The following is a 7,991-nucleotide window of genomic DNA, read 5'->3' as shown; positions in this document are numbered from 1 at the left end:
CAGATTAGTTTGATAAAAAATAAAATGTCACTGGTAAACCCACCCCGACACAAGGACAAGAAAAAAATGACATTTTCTTAAACCTACATTCTGTGTGCTTTCTGTACCCTCAACATTCGCCTTCTTGCTCACACTTTATCTCGAGGAGAGCGAAGGGGGATTTTGCCACCTTTATCCATTAGTGCTAAAACTTAAACAGCAATGCAATCATTCGCACCTCCTCAGCCCTCCCATGCTAGCTGACTGTTTGCTCCTCACCCCAGGTATCTCTGCTCCCTGACCCCCCTTAACAGGCCCACCCTACTCCAGCACTTAATATTTTGTATCTGCTCTCTGTGACATCATTATCTGCCAATTTTATTATTGCCATAGCATATTGATTGTTTAACTACACCCTGTGATGCCATCGCCTACTTATATCATTGCTACTCTTTTATTGCTTCTGCATCTCAATTGTTAACCTCCCACCGTATTGTCACTTGCCCTGCTGACCTCACCGTGAACTTTCAATTCCCTTGCTCCCAACTGCCATTCCCATTCCTCACCTTCCCCTTCCCCCTCCCACCCAGCTTTTTCCCTCCCTCTCCCCCACCAAGACCACTCCCCCTCACCCCCTACCAAGGATTCTTCTGTAGCAGCGCAGGTCCTCCGCTCCTCCCTCCCGGCCCCCTCCCTCCCCTTCTCCCCGCCCCCACCCCATCCCAGTTCTCCTTTCCCATTGCCACCCCCCTTCCCACTCTCCCCGCCCAGGCCCCCGCCAACTCATCCCAATCCAAACCCTCCCCACCCCTCGCACCCTTCCCCCTCCCTCCCCTCCCTCGACAGCTGCTGCCAAGTGTGGCCTCTGGAACCCCCGCTCCATTTTAAGTAAGATCCCTTTCATCCTGGACCTATTCCTTTCTAGCTCTCTACTCCTCCTCGCCCTAACTGAAACTTGGCTCTCTCCAGATGACACGGTCTCTTCTGCTGCTCTTTGCAGTGCAGGCCTTTTCTTCTCCCACTCCCCCAGACTCACCAGAAAAGGAGGAGGTGTTGGCTTCCTTCTCGCCCCCCTATGTCGCTTTTGCACTATCCCTCTTCCCCCTTCCCTTTCCTTCCCCTTCCTTTGAAGCCCACATTATTCGCCTCTACCACCCCCTCTAGATTCTTGTAGCGGTCATCCACCGCCCTCCCGGCCCCACTTCCAACTTCTTTAACGACTTTGACCCCTTCCTCACCTTCCTCCTCTCCTTCTCCATGCCCACTCTGATCCTCGGAGACTTCAATATCCACATGGATATCCCTAACGACTCCTCTGCCGCCCACCTTCTATCTCTCCTTGACGCTGCCAACCTCTTCCTCCACCCCACCTCACCACTCACCAACTTTGTCATACCCTCGACCTCATCATCTCCTACTACTGCACTGTGTCCACCCTCACCAACTCTGAAATCCCTCTCTCTGATTATAATCTTCTCACCTGCCTCCTCACTTACACTCCTTTCCCCTGTAAATCTGTATTACTCCCTCACAGAGATCTCCGCTCTCTGGACCCCACCCATCTTTCAGAGCGCCTCACACCCCACCTCGCCGCCCTCTCCTCTCTACCCAGTCTTGATGATCAGATTACTGCTTTCAACTCTACCCTTTCTACTCAGCTAGACTCACTCGCTCCCCTTTCCCTTCGCCGCTCTCGCACCACTAACCCACAGCCCTGGATCACTGCCACCGTCCGCCTCCTTTGCTCTTATGCTCGAGCTGCCGAACGCTGCTGGTGAAAGTCTAAACACCATGCCAACCTCGTTCCCTTCAAGTTTATCCTTTCCTGCCTTAACTCAGCCCTCTCTTCTGCCAGACAAAACTATTTCTCCTCCCTTATTGACACCCATGCCCATCACCCCCACCAGCTCTTCCGTACATTCAACTCCCTTCCCAGGCCCCCGGTTCCTCCCCCTCCTCCTACCCTCACCCCCAACGATCTGGCCTCCTACTTCATTAACAAGCATCAAGTACCAAGCATTCAGTATCAAGCAGAGAATTGGAATAGCAATGATACATACTACATCCCTTTCTGGAAATGCCACTCCATCAGTTAATTTAACATACCTGGATTTATCTATTCTTTTGTGTACTTATTTCATTAGTTTTTGTGTTTTTTATCATTTGTATCTAGTCTGTAACCCCTTGAGTTATTGTATTTTTAGCAATGCAAGCCTATTTGCTTCCTAGAGACAAGGATTCCCCTCTTTTATTTTCACTGTGGGTTCCCAAAACCTAATCCTACTGCTTGTAAAGTGCTACATACAACAGTCACTCAATGAGTGCTGTGGATGATGCTGATGATGAAATGACTATGAACTACTGAAGTTGGTAAGGTCTGCATGTATCACTGTATAGAAATCTATTTTCAAAAAGCTTTGAAACTTGATTGACACCTCCCCCTTTGCTCCCAATCTCTCTGGGCTGAAATAGGAAATATGCAAGCTCTGACCAAAGAAGAAAAACTACAACAGTTAATTTATTAACCATTTTGCTCTATGTGCTAGGGTAGCTGCAAAGCCTACAAGACCAGTCACAGTCCCTGTCTCATATGTGGCTCACAGTTTAACATATCTTCTAGACTGTAAGCTCGTCCTCTGGACTGTAAATGCATCCTCTAGACTGTAAACTCGTTGCGGGGAGGGAATGTGTCTATCATTGTATCGTACTCTCCCAAAGGATCAACAAAGTGCTCTGCACACAGTAAGCACTCAATAAATATGATTGAATGACTGAATGAATATCCCCATTTTGCAGATGAATAAACTGAGGCCTAGAGTGGATAAGTGACTTGTCCAAGGTCATGAAATAAGCCAGTGATGGAGCTGATATTTGAAACCCTGCCATTTGGCTTCCAATCCCATGCTCTTTCTTCTAGGCCATGCTGCCTCCACCTCATCATCTTCTCTCTGTCTTCAATACCTTTCTGTCTTTGTGCTTTTTGCACATCTCTTCCTCTAGATTTTAAACAGAAATTTGTCAAATAGAAAGAGATGCATAGTTGAGGGATGACCAAACCTCAAAAAACCCTTGATTCTTTAAAAAAAGGGTTCAACTAATGGACTGCAAATGGTGATCAATTATGAACTTTGCTTAATCTTAAAAAAACTATCCAAATTAGCCATTCATTTTCATTGTTATTTTAAACATATGTTAGCAAGTAAAATGTTCTTGTCCAGAAAACAAGAAACTATGGATGAGGGACCAGAGTGGAAGTTTGTTCAAATGTGAGTTTCAGAATTCATCAACACCACTATGTTGAGGATTGCTCAGTGTCTATCAAACTCCATTTCTGGTGGATGACTACAGAGGCATATAAATGATTTCAGAACCAAAGCATGATTGAATAATGGTGAGAACTAGAGAACCGAAATATGAGGTAACTGACAAAGAGAAGACCTCTTCTTATTGTGCTTAGCCCAGGAAACATGGTTCAGTCTGGGGACAGTATGGCAGTATGACTCTCAAAACATCCTAAAATCAATCAATCGGTCATACTGAGCACTTGGGAGAGTACAATATAGCAGAGTTGGAGACGTATTCCCTGCCCACAAGGAGCCTAGGGTCTAGAGGGGCAGAATGGACTTTGGAACCTCTGGATGGACTTCAGAACATCTCCAGGTTTCTGGGGGGCTTGGATGGAGACAGGATAGTCAATGGAAAACTGCAATTGGTTTACCCAACTTTTGTGATTTTCAGATGGAGAGGGAAGGGGCAAGAGGGACAGGATGATAGAAGGGAACCAGGAAGGAGCAGAAGCATCTGGCCGCATGAAAAGGGAAGAGCTCTGAATTTGGAAGGCTAAATCATTTCAACCAACAGGAAAGGGAGAGGGAATTATGCTGCCCCATTCAGGAACTACTACACAAGAACACTTTCTTTGGCACTGAGTTCTTTTTTTCTCATGAAACCAAGAATCATGCTCCCTCAAGACCCCGAAAATGTCTTTACTTTATGTCCATTTCTGATTGCTTCTGAAACCCTGCCGGTAATAAATCCATGCTACTGTTTGTAGGTACTCTGAAAGTAGTATTAGTACAGCTAATAATTTTCAGAATCATTTGTGTAATAAGCATGGTTTCAAGTGACTGCTTTAGTGTCCTAAGCTCGTTATCTGGTTTCTAAATTAAAATTATCTACATAGGAAAGTGTCTCTTTGGTGTTTCCATTATTGTTACATCATGAATTGGATGGCGCTAAAAACAAATGGAGCACACTGCTCCATAACATGGTTCCTAGTGGCCACAGAGATTGCTTACTAAGAGGAGCTAGGCCATTTTAATATCTGAGGTGATGAGCAAAAAATAGAGCTCAAAAGGCCAAAATTTTTTTCAAGCTTCTGGGAATGTTATGTCACCAGAGGGAATTCATACTGTGTTTACAGTAGAAAGCAGAGTTAAATGAATTGTTCTTTAGAAGCCAAGAGTCTCAGAGGATCTCTCAACTCCGGTACCCCTTTTTTAACTTGACAACAGGGAGCGAGAGTTGGCTGAGAAGCCCTTAACTTTGGATCTGGAATCAATTTGGGAATAGCTGCATTTTTTTTTCACCTTGAAACCCCCAAAATTATCCAAATCAAAATAAATGGCAGCACAAGATTTTAGCTTGTGACCTGAAATACAGCCCCAATATTATTGGTGTGTACTAAACATAGATTCAGAAAATCATGAAACTAGAAGGATGAAACCATATCTAGGACTATAAATGATATCCTAGTTGACTAAAAGTGTTGATATTCCTTCTTAAGCCCTTACCTGTTAGTGGGAATATCTTGGATTTGGGTTCAGGGGGCTGGCTCTGAAGTAAATTATGACTGAGAGCCTCGGTAAGAGAACTATCTGTTGTGGAGGAGAGTTTAAAGTCACTTTACTTCTTATGTGCTTCTTCTGCTTGTTTGAAGCCAAGAGGTAACCTGGGGTCAAGCATACATGATGTCCACAATCTCAGAGTCTGCCAGAATAGTGTGATGGATAGTTCATGAACTGCCTGAGCCCAGACAGCCCCCACGGACCCTCACCGCGCCCCACCCCCACCCTCAGCCCCAGCAGTGACCCTCTAGAATATCTCAAGATCCTGCCTGTCTGGATTGGCCCCTCCTGGAGATTTTGTTTTTGTGTGATAGGAACTGGACTAAGTACTGAAGTAGATATAAGATAATCAGTCTGGATACCATCCCTATCCCATATAGGGCTCACAGTCTTATCTCCATTTTACAGGTGAGATAACTGAGGCACAGAGAAGTTAAGTGACTTGCCCAAGGTCACACAACAGTCATGTGCCCTGCCCACAAAAAGAGTAATTCAGTAACAAGAGCCCGCCTATTCAATGAAAAAAAAAAGTGGCACATGATATTGAAATTTCCAAGGGAAAATGCCTCCAAGCTTTCAAATAACTGAACAATGGCCAAAATGAAAACAGGATATTATGCTTAGCTCTATTAATCAATCAATCAATCATATTTATTGAGCACTTACTGTGTGCAGAGCACTGTACTAAGTGCTAGGGAGAGTCCGATATAACAGAGTTGGCAGGCACGTTCCAGGATTAGAACCCAAGTCCTTTGACTCTCAGGCCCATGTTCTTTCCACTAGGCCACAATATTTCTTGAACTAATTATTTCATTATTTAGTTCCAAAATAGAAATACGTAAGATAACAACAAATTAGGAAACTGTGTCATGTTTTCTTCAGTTTACTGGCACAATTCCTTATTTTTCTCAGGCTCTTATTTTTATTCTAAGAATTTTTCTCCCAGTTCTTAATTTTGTTCTGAATTCCTCTGGGTACTGAAGAGAAAATGCAGTAAATAACTAGGAACTCTTTGCTATCATCAGCTCATTTTGGGTTTTTTTGGTATTTGTTATGTGCTTACCATGTACCAGGCACTGTACTAATCTCTGGGGGTAGTCAAGCTAATCAAGTTGAACATAATCCATGTTCTTCATTAATCCCCATTTTACAGATGAGATAACTGAGGCTCATTGTGGGCTGGAAATGTGTCTGTTCATTGTTATATTGTACCCCCAACACCCAGTGCTTAGTACAGTGCTCTGCACACAGTTAACACTCAATAGATACTACTGACTGAGGCACAGGGAAGGTAACTGACTTGTCCATGGTCACACAGCAGACAAGTAGTGGAGCTGGGATAAGAGCCCAGATCCTTCTGACTCCCAGGCCCTGCTCTATCCAGGAGGCAAAGCTGCTTCTGCATTTCACTGATGACACCATCATCATCATCATCATCAATCATATTTATTGAGCGCTTACTGTGTGCAGAGCACTGTACTAAGTGCTTGGGAAGTACAAGTTGGCAACATATAGAGACAGTCCCTACTCAACAGTGGGCTCACAGTCTAAAAGGGGGAGACAGAGAACAAAACCAAACATACTAACAAAATAAAATAAATAGAATAGATATGTACAAGTAAAATAAATAAATAAATAAATAGAGTAATAAATATGTACAAACATATATACATATATACAGGTGCTGTGGGGAAGGGAAGGAGGTAAGATGGAGGGATGGGGGGGGACGAGAGGGAGAGGAAGGAAGGGACTCAGTCTGGGAAGGCCTCCTGGAGGAGGTGAGCTCTCAGAAGGGCCTTGAAGGGAGGAAGAGAGCTAGCTTGGTGGATGGGCAGAGGGAGGGCATTCCCGGCCCAAGGGATGACGTGGGCTGGGGGGCAATGGCGGGACAGGCGAGAACGAGGTACGGTGAGGAGATTAGCAGCAGAGGAGCGGAGAATGAATAGTTGGGTACCTATCGAAAGACTGGAATTCAATGAATGAATCAATGGTATTTTTTCAGTACTTACTTTCTGAAGAGCACTGAGCTAAGTGCTTGGGAAAGTGTAATACAATATAGTTATACAGACACAATCCCTGCCCATAAGGAGCTTACAATCTAAGTCTCCCACTCTAGACTTGGCAATCTCATCTATCTTATCTCTATCTTGTCTGTATCTCTTGCCCACATCCTGTCTCTGGCCTGGAATGTCCTCCCTTTTCATATCTGACAATCACTCTCCCCACCTTCAAACCCTTACTGAAGGCACATCTCCTTCAACAGACCTTCCCTGACTAAGCCCTCATTTCCTCTTTTCCCACTCCCTTCTGTGTTGCCCTGACTTGCTCCCTGTATTTACCATCTACCCTCCCCCACCCAGCTCCACAGCACTTTTGTACAAACCCCATGATTTATTTATTTATTTTTATTAATATCTGTCTCTCCCTTCTAGTCTGTAAGCGTTTTGTAGACAGGGAATGTGTCTATCATACTGTTGAGTTGTATTCTCCCAAGTACTTTGTACAGGGCCCTGCACACAGTTAGTCCTCAATTGGTACAACTGATTGATTGATTTGAGTGAGTTAATTGGGGAAGCCTTGTTGAAGGAGGAGGGATTTGGGAGGGCTATGAACTTAGGAAGAGCTATGGTGTGCCTTATCTGTCAAATAAAACTGGGAGAAAGTTTTAAGCTCATAAAACATTATTAGCAATGGGTCAGAGGTGGGAGAGTCAAAAGTGAGTCTCAGAAGAAGGTTGGCTTTGGAGGAATGGAGCAAACGAGGAATGATATGAAAGATGGTGAGTGTTGGTAAATAACCTGGAATCAATCAGTCAATTAATGGTGTTTATTGAGTGTTTACTGTGTGTAGTGTATTCAGTGCTTAGGATAATGTAATAAATAGACATGATGTTCCTCTTCAAGGAGCTTACAGTCTAGTGTGAAGCCACTTGTAAGAGGGAGTCCATGATGGAGGTGCAATTTTCAAAAGAGGGGTTTTGTTGGCTTATGGAGGTTTCTGGGTACCCAATCAATTCTACCACTTGATTCACCTCAAAGCAGAAAGGGGAAACAAACTGGTGCAGCTCTGAACTAGCTCTTCGGGAGGGGTTGGACTGTCTGAGGTAGCCCTCAGGGCATATGAATACTTCCAGGAGCTGGAGGAGCCCTGGATGTGGCAGCCCAG

This window comes from Tachyglossus aculeatus, chromosome Y2, assembly GCF_015852505.1.
Source record: "Tachyglossus aculeatus isolate mTacAcu1 chromosome Y2, mTacAcu1.pri, whole genome shotgun sequence".
Classification (NCBI taxonomy): domain Eukaryota; kingdom Metazoa; phylum Chordata; class Mammalia; order Monotremata; family Tachyglossidae; genus Tachyglossus; species Tachyglossus aculeatus.
This window is presented reverse-complemented; position numbering follows the sequence as displayed.